The sequence below is a fragment of the Narcine bancroftii genome, chromosome 4, assembly GCF_036971445.1.
Source record: "Narcine bancroftii isolate sNarBan1 chromosome 4, sNarBan1.hap1, whole genome shotgun sequence".
NCBI lineage: Eukaryota > Metazoa > Chordata > Chondrichthyes > Torpediniformes > Narcinidae > Narcine > Narcine bancroftii.
In genome coordinates, this window is record NC_091472.1 from 251972800 (window position 1) to 251989964 (window position 17165).

Genomic DNA, 17165 nt, shown 5'->3' on the forward strand with positions numbered 1-17165 from the left:
CCTGGCTATGACCAGCCTCTCAAAGCATTTCATCAGCTTAGAATTTAGTGCTACAGGTTGGTAATCATTGAGGCAGCTCACATTGCTCTTCTTCGTTGCTGGGAAGGTTGATGCCCTTCTGAAGCAGTTGGAATCTTCAACTGTTTTAATGAGAGAGTGAAAATGTCCATGAACATTCCAGCTAGTTGGTTGACACAGGTTTTCAGTACCCTGCCATCCTGACCCGCCACCTTGTCGTCTTGAATGATTTTGCCCTCAGAGACAGATACCACAGGGTCCTCAGCTTTTTCAGAGATTCTGGTAGGCACTGTTTGGTTCTTCTTTTCAAAACAGTGTTCAGTTCAATGGGCAGTGAAGCTTCACAGCCGTCTATAGGTTGTAATTGCCTGCATTCCCTGCCATAGCTGGCATGTATCTGTCTCTGTCTCTAGCCTCCTTCAGAATTGCCAGTTTGCTTTGGAGATGGCCTTCCCCAAGTCATACTTGGACCTTGTAAAGATCTCAATCCTTTGCCTTAAACGCCCTAGTTCTCTCCCACAGCAGGCTGCAAATTTTCTGTTTCAATCGAGGCTTCTGGTTGGGAAACACCTGGTTTGGGCACACACTCAACCACGCTGTTCTTGATGAAGTTGGTGACACCTGTTGCATATTCATTCAAGTCAATGGATGAGTTCTTGATTATATTCTGGTCCACCGATTCAAGCAGTCCTGCAGACGCACGTCCACCTCCTTCGACCACACTTTTGCCACCTTCTCCACTGGTGCTGTGGTCTTCACTCTCTGCTTGTACACTGGGAGTAGGAGTGTGGTTAGGTAATCAGACTTGCCAAAGTGTGGTCAGGATATGGCTCAATATGCATTCTTTATGGTGGTGTAGCAGTGGTCAAGTGTGCTGATTCCCTTTGTCTCACAAGTGACATGTTGATGGTAGATTTTCAGAGACTTCTTCAGGTTGGCTTGATTGAAGTCCCCTACAATGATCAGGAAGGCATCAGGATGTCCTGTCTCATGGCTGTTTACCACAGTGCTCAGACCCTCTAATGCCCACCTGACGTTAACCTGACTAGGATGATGGCAGTGACCTCCCTCAGCAGGTAAAATGGTTGGCACTTGATCGCCAGATGTTCCATATCAGGGGAGCAGGATTGGGACACGACCATCATGTCTGTGCACCACGATGAATTAATAATGAAACACAGACGCCACCTCCTTTGGTTTTTCCAGACTCTGCTGTGTATCCCTTGGGCTGCAGTGCCGTGTCCGGAATGTTCACATTTAGCCTAGTCTCTGTGAAACACATCACACAGCACTCCAATACTTTTTTTTTAAATTAAGAAAATCTCAACTTATCATTTAACTTTACATTGGTTAGGACATAGACATAGAATAATACAACACAAAGATGAGCCCTTTGGCAAACTGCACCCATGGCAACCTATTTGCCCATCCACACTAATTCCCCTTGCCTTTACATAGACCATATCCTTCTATGCCTACTTATACATCTGTCTAAATACCTCTTAAATGTAATTGTATCTAATTGTATCTGATTGCACCTCTTTATCTGGCAGTGCATTCCAGATAACTACCCTGTGTTGAAAACATACTCTTAAAACTCTTATCTTTCATCCTAAACCCATGTCTCTTTCTTGATATATGCATCCGATTAGTTACCATGTCTCTGCCACTCATAATCTTATATATTTACATCTGGTCACTCCTTCTATGTCCTTTACTTCAAGGAAAACAAGTCAAGCCTATCCAATCTATCTCCATAACTAAAATCCTTGGAATCCAGGTGGATCTGGTAAATCTTCTCTGCCCTCTTTCCAGCTTAATTACATTCTTCCTACAGTGTAGCAACCCAAATAGCAGGCAGTATGACGCTATTACAGCGTAAGTGACCTGGGTTCATATCTGTCACTGTCTGTACGGAGTTTGCACTTTCTCCCTGGGTCCGTATGGGTTTCCTCGGGGTGCTCCAGTTGTCTCTCACCCTCCAAAACTTACAGGGTTGTGGATTAATTTGGGTTTAATTGGATGGCACAGGTTTAAATGGCTGGAATTGGCTTCTATCATTTTGAAAACAAATAAAACTGTACAAAATATTTCAAATGTAGTCTAACCAGGATGAAGTAAAGTTGCAATATAACATCTTAGCCCTCTTATTCTATTCTCCTCCCTGACACATGAAAGCAAGCATGCTAGATAAATGTCTTCTTCACTATCCCTTCTCCATCCACAGCAACAGCAACTTCCCAGTAACCAACCATTTCAATTCTGCATCACACTCCCAAGCTCACATGTCTTTCCGTGGCCCTTATGTACTATCCCATCCTGACCAAAGCAGGTTGGAGGAACAACACCTTATTTTCTGTCTGGATACTCTCTAGCCAGATGCCATGAACATTGACTTCTCTGCTTTCTGCTAAACCTGCTTGCCTTCTTTCCCCTTCTCCTTTTCAGTCTTTCCAGTTCTCTCCTCCCTTTCCCCTCTACCCACCCAGCTATCCCTTTTCACCGATCGCTACTGTCTCCTCCCTCCCTTCTCCATCTATCATCTCCTGCCTTTACCACCTGCCCTTACCCCCCTATCTTTTGTTCAGATGCTTGTTGGCATTCTCTCATACCTTGATGAAGGGTTCAAGCCCGAAAAGTTGATTATATATTTTTATCTTTGCTACATAAAGGACACTGTTTGACCTGCTAAGCTTTTCCAGCAATTTGTGTTTTTACTTCAGCCACTGTGTCTACAGAATTTCAGGATTTACTTCTTACTGAACATTAGTACCATTCCAGAATATTTCAAATGAAAATCAAATAAAAACTAATAAATGTTAATTTTGTCAAAGCAACTACATTTTCTCTTGCTAAAAATGTTCAGAGCAGCCAATATTTAGTGGTCAAGCAATATTATTAAAACAGATTAACTGACAACTACATAATACGTTTGACTGCACTATGTTTCTCATGATATTCTACATTTCAGAATATTTCACTGGTTGGAAAGGTTTTGTAATGTCTTGAATATGTGAAGAGACTTAGATGCACTTTGGGTTAGGTTTTCCACACTTTCCATGAAAAAATTAGGAGAAAGAATCAGCAAACTCTTTGTTTCCTCAGACTCCTTTGTTGACCTGCTGCCATCTATGGATCTTCCCTTTGTCATTAATTCTACAGCAGGATTTAGAAGGGTGAGAAATATAATGTTTTTCCATGCTGTGTGCGAACAATGCAAAAGATGCGTGTATTTATTATGCATCCAAGACATGATGATGAATCACTTAATATCCTCAGTCAATCAAGATGAGGGATATAGATTAAAACTATGGCTCTTCACTGAATCAATTTGAAATAGATTGAGCTGTGGCGTTCTCAAATTGACTTGATTGACTTTATTAATTATCATGAAATGCTAACAACATTTATGCTATTGAACAAGAAATAGAAAGGACTGGATGATGGATTCAGAGCCAAGAAATGAAATCCCATTGTAGCATCTGCAGAATTCAGGTTCAATTAATTTCATAATTTGAGATGAAAATAAACAATTTGTGTATCATATAAAATCTCACCCAATTCAAGTGGGATAAAGTTGAAACTGGTTTCTAAGGAGGGTAGAGACTGAGAGAAATTTTTCCCTGCCCACAAACACCCTTCTATGTCCTTTACTTCAAGGAAAACAAGTCAAGCCTATCCAATCTATCTCCATAACTAAAATCCTTGGAATCCAGGTGGATCTGGTAAATCTTCTTTGCCCTCTTTCCAGCTTAATTCCATTCTTCCTACAGTGTAGCAACCCAAATAGCAGGCAGTATGACGCTATTACAGCGTAAGTGACCTGGGTTCATATCTGTCACTGTCTGTACGGAGTTTGCACTTTCTCCCTGGGTCCGTATGGGTTTCCTCGGGGTGCTCCAGTTGTCTCTCACCCTCCAAAACTTACAGGGTTGTGGATTAATTTGGGTTTAATTGGATGGCACAGGTTTAAATGGCTGGAATTGGCTTCTATCATTTTGAAAACAAATAAAACTGTACAAAATATTTCAAATGTGGTCTAACCATCCCAGCTTTACTGATCAAGCAGTGTTCCTCATGTCAGTCTTACTCAGGCAATGATGCTGCACCAATAGAAAACTGGAGTTAGGCTGCACTTGGAGTAATCTGTACATTTCTGGTTGTCCAACTACAGGAAGGATGTGGACATTTTGGATTTAACATGATGCTACCCAGATTAGAGAGCACTAGCTTTAAGGAGAGGTTGGACAAACATGGGCCTGTTTTTTTCTCTCTGGAGCATCTGAGGCTCAGGGCCGACTTGATGTGAGTTTATAAACCACAACATCTCCAACCTTCATGTCATCTGTAAACTTACTAAACCCATCCTTATAATTCTTTGCCCAGATCATTCATAAAAATCGCAAAGAGAAGGGGTCCCAGAACAGATCCTACGGAACTCCATTTGTCACTGATCTCCAGGCAGAATACATTCCATCTACTATTACTCTCTGCTTTCCGGAGGCAAGCCAAGTGCTCTCCCAAGTACTTTTTGTCTCTCCACATAAAAGAAACACTAAAGGTGGAGTCAAAATAGGTACAATTGGAAGGAAATTGCCAAGGGAATCCTTCACATTCACTCCAGAAATTTCATAGCATCAGATCAAAAATGGATGAGGAAACCGAGCTGAAAATTACTTCCTAATGTCAGCTGTCATGTTTAGTGCTATCAATGAAGCAGCCTTGATGATGGCAAGAACAGAGTCTAGCGGGGAACTTATGTGACCATCATCAAGAACAAATCTGTGACAGCTCAATTGCTGATGGATAGCCTGCAGACCAACCCAAAAGCAAGAAGTGTAAAAGGTTCAAAGAGAAAAATATTTGCAGCGAAACATCATGAGCAAGCATTAGTAGCATCCAATCATTACTGTAAATTCAGGGGACTAACCTCAGTTTGAAACCCTTTCATTGAAAGGTATTCTAGAAAAAGCATGAGACGTAAAATAAAGTGCCTGTCTGTAAAACATAGGTCAGTATTTGCACTATACAATGGAAAACTTAATGGGAAGATGGAAAAGGATCAGGGGAAGATAGTGAGAAGGAAGAGAGGAAAGATGCAGAATGGTAGTTTCTCGCCTCTCTTTGCATTCTGTAGATGCTTTTGCACACTTATATTCAAGTTATTGTAAAATATATTTTTATTTGATAATTAGCAAGTTAATCTTGTATGTCAATCTCACCTTAAATTTTGATGCTTTGTGCAATTTGTTTTAACTAGACATGATATGTAAATTAGTGACTCCATTAGGGGATGATAGCATGTAGCCATTATGTTGAAAGGTACCCAGCTCCTGCTGGTTGTGAACCTGAAGAAATAGAGGAGAACTTTAATCACACAGGGTCACCCGAATCACTGTGTCACTTGAATCACTGTAAATGGAAGTGCACAGGAAGCAAGCCATCTTTCGTGTCCATAGAATTTCCTTCCTGTGCCGCTAACTATTGAATCCCCAATCACTATGCTCCAGCTTCAAAAACAAGTCAAAGATTGGGTATCCTGTGGTGAGTCGATCACCTGACACTCAAATTCATTCCAGCTAACATAAGACACATGCATAAAGTGTGATGGAATCCTCTCCTCGTGCCTGGATCAGTGCAAGTTAAATTTGATTTCAAATCTAACTCTCAAATTAACCTGATTCCAAAAATCCCCATGTGGAAACTAAAATATCATATATTCAAAAATGTTGCAGCTTTCATTTTCCATTTCCATTTCATCGTGCCACACATCTTTCAGATTCTATTATCAATCCCCTGTGCAAGCACACATTCAAGGACCTCTCCTTGAAAATACTCTTGAAGTTCTGCTCTGGAGTAACTGCTTTGTTTCCACAAATGATGGGTTACTGCTGAAATTCACGATAAACCGAATTTTCTCTGCTTCTGATCCTTTTTTTTAGATTTAGGCACAAAAATGCCACACATCAAAATCAAGCAAGATTCCATAGCTGCACATCCCACAATTGAGCTTGCTCTGCCAAATCAACTTCCTCCAAGTATTGTAAGAAGTTTGATTCAAGGAAATATGATGACTAGAACCGATGTCACAAACACATCAATATGTGACGCTGTCTCAAAAAGGCAGCCAGCATCCTAAAGGATCCTTTTCACTCTGGTCACAATCACTTCTCACTGCATCCTTCAGATTAGGAGGTAACCAGTATTTCTAGGTTCAAGACTATTCTTATCCAACTGCTGTTAGGGTCTTGAAATTCCCTATAAAACCCATGAACTACTGCAGAATCTCTGAAACAGCAGGTTTTGATTTGCACAACTGCAACTGTGAATACTTACTGCATGTCTTTTCTATTTAATTTCCTTTTTTTGTGGTCAATTGAATTAATTCAATTTATGTTTGTTATTAGTGTATTTTATGTACCTGTGGAGCTGTAGCAAGCAAAAAAAATCATTGTATTATTCATATGGCAGTAACCCCTCATCTCTGTCTCATCTCATAATCTCAGTGAATGTTCTGTAGCTTGGAGTACAAAGATAGAGTACAAGAAGATTGACTTTCTCAATGTATGCCTATAATCTTTTGGTAACTGTTACCTGTAACTACATGCATAAAGTTCTTTCTGGTTATCAACAATAATCATGTTAATAATTCAGGAAATCAGAATGGGTGTTTGTTAATTGCATCACCCAATAATACATTATAAATCTTTCTGGATTTGTATAATTTTTAAAATTACTAATAAATTCAAGAGCTTAGCTGCTCAGTGCTAATGCGTTGAATTCTAATCACGTTTTATTCAATCTTAGTGATTTTGAATGTAATTTGATTCATTTGGACCAGAGACAGCAATCATTAATGTAATCAGTTTAATGAAACTAAATGAGAACATTCAATCATTTCCTTTAATTTCAGGAATCATAAAAGAAAAATAACTTGGCATTCTTACATGTTGTCTCATAAACAAGGGATTCAAGAAGTAAAGCCCAAAAATCTGTCGACACTGTGGTTGAAGTAAAAACACAATACTGGAGAAACTCATCAGGTCAAACAGTGTCCTTTATATAGCAAAGGTTAAAAATTCATACTGACATTTCAGGCTTGAGCTCTTCACCAAGGGGGTTCAATAAAATTGGCTCATTATAGGGCTAATAATGAGAAGATGGAAGGACTCAGCAAGTCAGGCAGCATCCATGGAGAGAAATATACAGTCAATATTTTAGATCAGGAACCTTCAGTCTTGAAAAAAGAGGCTCTGGCCCAAAATATAGATGATCCATTTGTCTCCATGGATGCTACCTATCCTGTTGATTCCCTCCAGTTTCTCATTCTTTGCTCAGGGTTCCAGTGTTTGGAGTTCTTGTTTTTATCTAGCATATTATAAGATTTTGTTCCCATGAGTACTGTGTTGTTTCAGAATTACAAACAATGCATATTATAAATATTTAGTAAACTTGCATTCTCATTGGTCAAAGTAGAGTTCATTAATAAACTAACTGCTGTAAATGAATCCATCCACATTAGAAGTCTGATAGATAAATCCAATAAACATTTGCTACATTTTGTGAGATTTTTAAAAAAAACACATAACATCAAGATTCTGCTAACAGTTTAGCACATGGTTCTACAGAGCTTATTATACATCTGTTCCAGTTTGGAAATAGGGGTGAGTCCAATCTGCCCACATCTCACCATGGTTAAATTCACCTATCTAATGCTAATTTCTCTGCTTCTATTATGATACATGCAGCTGCTGACCAACATCTGGGATGCAGATGAAATATGGCCTGCTGTCACCTAAGCTCACTTGCTGCCATAGAACCTCTAAACTGTGGCAGCTTTGACTGTGAATAATTGTGCAACATTGTTTATGGGCTGCCCACAGTGGCGTATCTAAGTAATGGCAGATATGGCACTTGCTCTGGGTGCCACTTGAAGGGGGGGGGGGGGGGTTGGGGGGGGACACCACTGGTTCCGGCCACCTCCATCTGCATGCACTGCAGTGGCCCTCTGAATGACTGCGGCCTCTCACCTTTAATCGATAATGCACTATCATTCACTCAGGACACTATTGTGGAAAAAGTAATAAGCTTTAGTTCACTTGAAAGCATACCCCTACTGTTTGGTTATTCTTGACCCTCTCCACTACTGAGCACTCGATGAGGACTGGATCATGTTCTCCTGACTTCTTCCTGAAATCCATAATCATCTCCTTGGTTTTGCTATTGTTGATTGCAAAGTTGTTGGTATGACACCAGTCAACCAGCTGATCTATCTCCATTAATAAATCCAGTTTGATCTAGTTTTATTATTTTTGGTACACAGTCGGCCAATCTGTTTGCTAATAGTTTTGCTATCATCTTATAATCTGAGTTAAGTAGAGATATTGGTCTAAACAATGCTGGTGTTAGTGGATCTTTCCCCGTCTTTGGTATTACTATAATTATTGCTGTTTTACATGAATCTGGCATGTTTTGTGTTTCTTCTATCTGGTTCATTACTTCCAGGAGAGGAGGAATTAATAAGTCTTTAAATGTTTTATAGAATTCTATTGGGAGTCCAGCCTCTCCAGGCGTTTTATTGTTCGATAGCTTTTTTTAATATATCCTGTATTTCCTCTATTTCAAATGGTTTTATCAATTTGTTTTGCACCTCTTCTTGCAATTTCAGTAGTTCAATTTTAGCTAGAAACTCATCTATTTTTTCTTCTTTCCCTTCGTTCTCAGTTCGGTATAATTGCTTGTAGAATTCCTTGAAGTTTTCATTGATCTCTGTTGGGTTATATGTAATTTGTTTGTCCTTTTTCCTTGATGCCAATACCGTTCTTTTAGCTTGTTCTGTTTCAAGCTGCCAAGCTAGTATTTTGTGTTTTTTTTCTCCTAGCTCATAATAATTCTGCTTTGTCTTCATTATGTTCTTCTCCACCTTATGCGTTTGTAGTTTCGTATTTTACTTTTTGTCCACCAATTCTCTTCCTTTTGTTGTATCTTCCCTTGCAAGTTCTTTTTCTGTACTTACTATTTCCCTTTCCAGCTGTTCTATTTCCCTATTGTAGTCCTTCTTCATCTTAATTACATAACTTATTATCTGCCCTCTGATGAAGGCTTTCATTGCATCCCATAATATAAATGTATCTTTCACTGATTCCCTATTTATTTCAAAGTACATTTTAATTTGGTAATCAATGAATTCTATAAAATCCTGTCTTTTAAGTAGCATGGAGTTTAATCTCCATCTATACATTCTTGGTGGGATGTCCTCCACCTCTATTGCCAATGACAGGGGTGAGTGATCCAATAACAATCTAGCTTTATATTCTGTTTTCCTAACTCTCCCTTGGATATGGGCTGACAACAGGAACAGGTCAATCCTTGAGTATCTTTTATGTCTACTCGAATAATACGAGTATTCCTTCTTCTTTGGTTGTTGTCTCCTCCATATATCCAAAAGTTGCATTTCCTGCATTGATTTAACCATAAATTTGGCTACTTTGTTCTTTTTGCTAGTCTTTTGTCCAGTTTTATCGATCTTTGAATCCAAATTAAAGTTAAAGTCCCCTCCTATCAATATATTCCTTCGCGTATCTACAATTTTCAAAAAGATATCTTGCATAAACTTTTGATCCTCTTCATCAGGTGCATATATATTGAGCAAATTCCAAAATTCTGAATATATCTGACACTTTATCATTACGTATCTCCCTGCTGGATCTATTATTTCCTCCTCTATTTTGATTGGTACATTTTTATTGATTAATATAGCTACTCCTCTGGCTTTTGAATTTTATGATGCTGCCATTACTAATGTGCCCTACCCAGTCTTTCCTTAATTTCTTGCGTCCACTTCAGTTAGATGCGTTTCCTGCATCAATTTTTCTTTTTTCAGTAAATTTAATAGCCTCTTCCTTTTGATTTGGTTATGTATTCCATTAATATTTATAGTCATATAGTTCAACATGGCCATTTCATACTTTGTTTACATCTCATTTCCGTTCCATCACCACCACCTTTACCCTTTTCCCCATTTCCATTTCTCAGTCTTCTTTTTTGAACACACTGTATGACAACACTTCTAAAACATAAAATATTTCAACCATTCCCACATCTAAAATTCCCTTAACCCCATGTGTCGTCCCCCCCATCTCTGAGTCACACCTTGATTCTTGCTGGGTAACCACAATTCCCCTCTTCATTCGGACTGTGAACCCATTCGCAAGTGTCAACTGATTTCGCAGTGACTGTTATTCTCTCCCGCCTAACCCCCTCCAGAAAAGACTTTTATCTTCACATTACAACAAAGCTCCTCTCATTTCTTCTCTTTTTCTTTTTGTTTTATTTATTTATTATTAATTTTTTTAACCCCTCTTTTTCCCCCTTCTCCCTTACTTCTCTTTTCTTCCCTCCTTTAGTTCTTACTTATACATTATTTTTACTTCTTTATATGTAGTTTGTCGTCGTTCTTTGTTCTTGTTACAACTCTTCATCTCTCTTTCTGTCTTGCAGGCGTTCTGCAAATTCTCATGGTTTCTCTGGATCTGAGAACAGTCTGTTTTGCTGCCCTGGGATAACTATTTTAAGCACCGCTGGATATCTTAACATAAATTTATAACTTTTCTTCCATAAGATAGATTTTGCTGCGTTAAACTCCTTCCTCTTCTTCAGGAGCTCAAAACTTATGTCTGGGTAGAAAAATTTTTATTGACCTTTGTATTCCAGTAGTTTTATTGTCTTCTCTCATTTTATTCATTGCCTTCTCCAATATATTTTCTCTTGTCGTATACCTCAGGAATTTTACTAAAACAGATCTTGGTTTTTGTTGTGACTGTGGTTTCGGGGCTAATGTTCTGTGGGCCTTTCTATTTCCATTCCTTCCTGCATTTCTGGCATTCCCAGGACTTTTGGGATCCATTCTTTTATAAATTCTTTCATATCTTTGCCTTCTTCATCTTCCTTAAGGCCCACTATCTTTATATTGTTTCGCCTACTATAGTTTTCCATTATATCCATTTTCTGAGCTAACAGCTCCTGTGTTTGTTTAACTTTTTTATCACTTTCTTCCAATTTTCTTTTTGTTGTTCACTTCCATATCTACTGCCATTACACGTTCTTCCACATTTTCTAATCTTCTCCCTCCATCTGTTATGACCAGCTTTATTCTACTCACATTTTCTTCTGTACTTTTCATTTTTATTTTTATTTCACTAAATTCTAGTGTCAGCCATTCTCTTAATGCTTTCATAAGTTCTTGAAATTTTTTTGTATCTATGTACTGTCCATTCATTTTACCTCCTATTTCTCTGTGCAGAGCTTGGTGTTCTCCTTCTTCTGTGTCTGCTCTTGGGTTTGTGTCTTCTATTTCTCTTCCTTTTATCTGTGCCTCTTCTGACTTTCTTGTTGAGCTGCTTGTCTCAGTTTGTTGGGTATTTCTTTTTCCATGGTGTCTTGATGTTGGTCCACTTCTTCTGGGTTGGTTATCTGTTGTATCTCTAGTTTTGCTTTTTCATTCTCACCCCTCCCATTCCCGTTGTTTTCTTTATCTTCCAGCTGGGAGCCCTGCTGTCAGGTCTCTCTCAGCTGTTCATGCTGTGGAATTTCAGCTGGTCCCCCCTCCCGTCGGTGTTGTCTTTGTCGTGCACATTGCACATGCAAGATTATGTTTCACTCCATGAGCCATCTTTGCAGTCCTGCAACTCTGCGACTCTGCGGGGTCTCTGCTAACTTTGTGGAGTGGGCTCCTCTTTCCACGGCGGGTCCCTGCTTTTTCGTGCAGGTAAGGCCTTCACCTTTCTCTTCTGGCGTCTTTCTTTCTTCTTTTCTTCCCGTTGTTTTTGCCTTTTCTTTCTTAGGTGCCATTTTCTCCACACCTTTATTTTTTTATTTGTTGTGATTTGTGTGTCTGGGGCTTTGTTTTTTCTTCACTTTTTTCCTTCTTTTCTGGAGAGGGCTGGTATTCCTACCAGTCACTACTCCATCACATGACTCCTCCCTGTCAGGAGACTACTTGAGGCAATTTTGTCTTCAGCACACTCAATGAACCCATTATCCTGAAATTCCCAGAAAAAATTCAGCTAAATAGTACACTGTCTTACAGAGGTAACCAGGAGAAATGGCATGTTGTCATTACCATCTTGATGGGGTCTCCTTTGATCTGAAGGAGAAATCTACAATGAGGCCAGATAGCGCAAAAGTTTCTGCTGAAGGAATAAGGAACTGGAGGATAAACTGGCATCACCCTCACAGGACAGCCATCCCTCTCTGAACCTACCCCACGAGGAGCAATGACTATCTGCCCTCTCCCTCCTCTCCCTCCTCTCTCTCTCTCTCTCTCTCTCTCTCTCTCTCTCTCTCTGTCTCTCACCTATCTTGCCAGCAGCAGCTGGCAAACCCCACACGTTCTGTGGAAGAGGATATGAGATGCTTTCTGAACTGCTTCTCAAATATTACATTCAATCAGTACTGGAGTGCTGAACCTGCAAGAGTTTGGATAAACTTGTGCTAATCAGCAATCAGGACAATAACTGTTTGGTTGCTTTATTAGCATACCGCTTTATTTAATTAATTGGCCTGCTCATTTTCCCGTTTCTTGACAATAACCTTGAGCTAATTCCAAGAAATCATGAAACTTAAAGGTGGATCTTTTAACAAATAAAATAGAACTTGCAAAGAATTTAGAGATTTATTATTTTCTGTATGTTTCTTTTGGAAACAAAATATTGTGACAGTAACTCAACTAGATGGTAAATGTAAAATGTTTTCATTAGTCTTGACAAATGTTTTCATTAGTCTTGACCCTCTCAGTGGAGGCAGTTAGCACAGCAACCAGGATTCAAATCCGATACTGTCTGCAAGAAGTTTGTATGTTTTGCCTGTGGCCTGCATGGGTTTTCTCCAGTTTCTTCCCACTCACCAAAATGTACAGGGTTGGTAGTTAATTGGGTGAAATTAGGTGGCCCAGGTTTCATGGGCTATAAGGAACTTCTACTGTGCTGTATCATCAAAAGTAAATAAAATTAGAAATATTCCCTAACTGCAGGATCTGGGCCTCAGTGCCCCTCTCTGTTACTGGAACTTTGACTTCCTGTCTAACAGACCACAATCAGTCAAATGGGTAACAACATCTCCACAATCACACTCAACACTCAGCTGAATCCAGTTTTACAATTGGTGGCTTAATTTTACAAATTGGTGAAAGCTTGAGTGCCCAGGAATGCAGAAGCCCCAGAAAGTGACAGTCACGGCCAAATCCTTCACGGGCATTGACCCACCTCCTCATCATCTATTAAAAGCATCCACATGAAGTGTTGCCTCCACCACCTAAAATGACAGAAGGAGAAGAAGACAAAATGAACTGACCCAGTATGTAAAAGTAGAAAACACAAATTTCTTGTTTATTTTCATTGTGTAATAACATTGTTTAATGGGTTTAATGTATCATATATGTTGAACATTGAGTGGGTGGGGAGGGGGGGGTGAAGGAGGGAGGGAAGGGAGGGGGGAAAAGGGGAGAAAATGACACTGTGTATATTCAAGAGGGAAATGTTTGTGTGTATTTTGGTCAGTATGGTTCATAGTGTGAAAAATAAAAACATTTTACAAAAAGAAGGCAGTGCCCATTATAAAGGATCTCCATAACCCTGATAATATTCTATTATCACTGAAACCTTCAGGAAGAAATACAAAAAAGCCTGAAGACCAGATTCAAGTAGTTTTTTTTTCAACAACTTTCAGGTTCTCTGCTTACTACACCAACCTTGACATGACTCCAAGACCACCAAAGATCTGTCTGCTGAAACTGTTAATTTTCATATTTAATCCTTTTATATTTATTATCTTTTGTTTTCTCTTTTTACACATGGTGCTAATTTTACTTGTTCTTTATTCTACTTATTGTATGCACACTATTAAATTCATGGTCAGAAAAATTGTCACTGGCCCATTTCCTTTGGAGTGATTAAACTGAATATAACGAGTCAATAGTTACAATTAAAGCAGTGTTTTGAAACAGCTTCTCCTAAACTCGCATTCCATCTTAAAGCAATCCCTATGGAGTTGTGGATAGTGTAAGAGGGATATCAAAGAATACAACAGGCATGGACCCACTACAGGCATGAGCAGAGCAGATGAGCAGATGGTGACTATTCCAGACAAGTGTAAAGTGTTGCACTTTGGGAGGTCAAATGTAAGGGGAATGAATACAGTTCATTGGTATTAGTTCTTGGAGATTATTGGTCAGCTGAGATGAATTTTGGGACTTGTGCTTTCAGGTGAAGTTTCTGCACTCCTGGCCAACTATGAAATGAAATATGTCTGTTCAGAATGGAAATGGTGTTTTTTTTAAATCATCGAAGGTAGCTAAAGTGGCAAGAAGAAGACTAATTTGTTGCCGATGGTAGCTGTTGACTCACTGCTCTAGTGACCCAGGATTCATCCTAACGTTCGGTGTTGCCTGTGTGGTAGTTGTGTGTCCTCTCTATGATCATGTCTGGTTCCCTTGGGTGCTCTAGTTCTCTCACATATCCCAATCATGGCAGATTAGAATTTTTATTGGAAAATCTAAGCTATCAAAAGCAAATAAACAAATAGTGAATGCCTCCTGTAGGATATGTGGATTTTTTTTGCAGCAATAATAATGTTGTCAAATAATCTTTAGCAATTATTTTAAGAGGATTTGAAAATAATAGTCTACCAAGCAATTTTCCTGTTTGAAACTAATTTTATTCATTAACAAATTGCAATGTTAATAATATGAATATTCCTCAGGTATTCAACCCCTGAACATACATTACTTTTTATTACAATTTATTTTTAGATGGCAATTTAATTTTATTGACCTCATGCGGACCATAAATTGAGAAAAAGAATAAAGAACAGAACAAGTAAATATGAACATCTCTGTGTTACATTGTGCAAGAGAGACATTAGAGCAGCCTAAGAAAGGGAAAAGAGAAACTAAAATTTATATACTTCACCAAGTCATGGTCATTGGAGTTATGCAGGAAAAGTACAGCCAAATGAGCTCCTTCAATAGAGCTGTGCAAACAATCAGACAATCTGATCCAAGGGTAAATATTGTCCAGGATACTAAGGATAAAAATTCTGAATTCATGTTTCCATATATTTCAGCCACTTATAATTTCAAATAGAGAACATTTTTTGTCAACACTTTCAGTCTGTGGGTCAACGATGGGCAAAGATATTACAACACAGAAGTTTTATTCAGCAGTGTTAATTTGCTGTGGAAAACAGAGTCTATCTAAAGGGCAAATGAGACAGAAACTATATCAGATTCTCCCAATAAAAGCAAAGTAATTTATCCAGAATAAAATGCAGTGAATGTCAAATATAAATTATGTGCCCGAATTCAATTTAATAACATCAGTGTGGTCATCTACCTTGCTTGACTGAATAAATGATGACTGCTATTTTCATCGAGATTTCACTTTCATCTTGCCCTTCCCACTCCTTGCAGCACTCTAAAGGGCCTATTCCCTTTACAACTCCCTCTCCACTTTCTATCGACCACTCCCCTTAACATATAACATTATAGCACAGTACAGGCCCTTCGACCCTTGATATTGTGTCGACCTATATATTTCTACCAAAAAATACTAAACCATTCCTACCTCGTAATCCTCTATTTTTCTTTCATCCATCTGCCTGCCTTAGAGACTCTTAAATGTCCCTGATATTTCAGCCTCCATCACCTCCCTTGGTAAGGCATTCCAGGCATCCACAACTCTCGGTGTAACAAACTTACCCTGATATCTTCCCTAAACTTTCCTCTCTTCACTTTGTACAGATGTTCTCCGATGTTTGATATTCCTGCCCTGGGAATATTTTCCATGCAATCCTAGGAGATCAAAACCCATCTGGAACCATTCTCTTTCCCACCATTCAGGGATATATTAAGATCTGAATATCAAAGTGATATTCTAAATGGATAACAATTTTTGCATTAAATTAATATTGTTTTTTAAACTTGAATATTATATCATGTAATATATTTGAAATTCTGTCCTTCCTGAGCAGTCCTTTGGAATCAGGATAATTTGCTTCAACAGAATTATTGGATCTGACAGACTATTTGGGAACAGAATAATTTTTCTGATTAGATTCCAGAACTTGCAGCCTTTGGGTCCATTTATTACATCTTTTTTTTTAATTTTTTTATTTTTCACACCATAAATCACATTAGCCATGATATACACTATTTCTTTTTCACACATATACAGTGACTTTTTCTCCCCCCCCTTTCCTCCCAAACCACCCCCCCACCCCCCCTCTCATCCATTTTAGTTATACAATCTACGTTGCATTAAGCCAGTCAGACAATGTTGTCATTCAACAAAATTACACCAGAAATTCTACTGAGTCCATTCTTTTCTTTCCTTCTCCTTCCATCAACTTAGGTAATGTTTATCCCCGGTAGGTTTTCGCTATTGTATTTAATGTAAGGCTCCTATACTTGTTCGAATATTTCAATATTATTTTTTAACCAATATGTTATTTTTTCTAATGGAATACATTTATTCATTTAAATTTGGTAGTTTCTTCCTTTTAATTTGGTTATGTATTCCATTAATATTTAAAGACATATAGTTCAGCGTAGCCCTTTTATATTTTGTTTATCTTCTCTTTCCGTTTTTCCATCATTACCTTTCCTCCTTTTCCATTTCTGTTTTCTTATTTTCAACTCTTTATAAGACAACATTCCTACAACATCCAACATTATCCTTATTCTCCTATTTCTATCTTATTTATCCCCAATCTCCCCTTCACCTCCTGAGTTGTCCTTTAACCCTTGTCGGACAACCACATCTCCCCTCTCCATTTGGATTTGCGAATCCACTCGCAAGCGTCAACTGATTTTGCAGTGACCGCTATTTCCCCCCACCCCGCCTCCCCCAGAAAAGATTTCACTTTTCATATGTCACAAAGGTCACTCTTTTAATTCCCTCCTTATTCTCTCTATTCCATTACCTTCCCTTATTAATTCTTGTCTATACTATCTATATTTTCCTCTAAGTACAGATACATTCATGTATGCTCATTGTCTCTATTCACTCTTATACCTCTTTACCCGCATACATATCAATCGTGATCATTTTTACTCTCATTACCCGTCTTCATCCCTCAGTCTATTTTTGTCT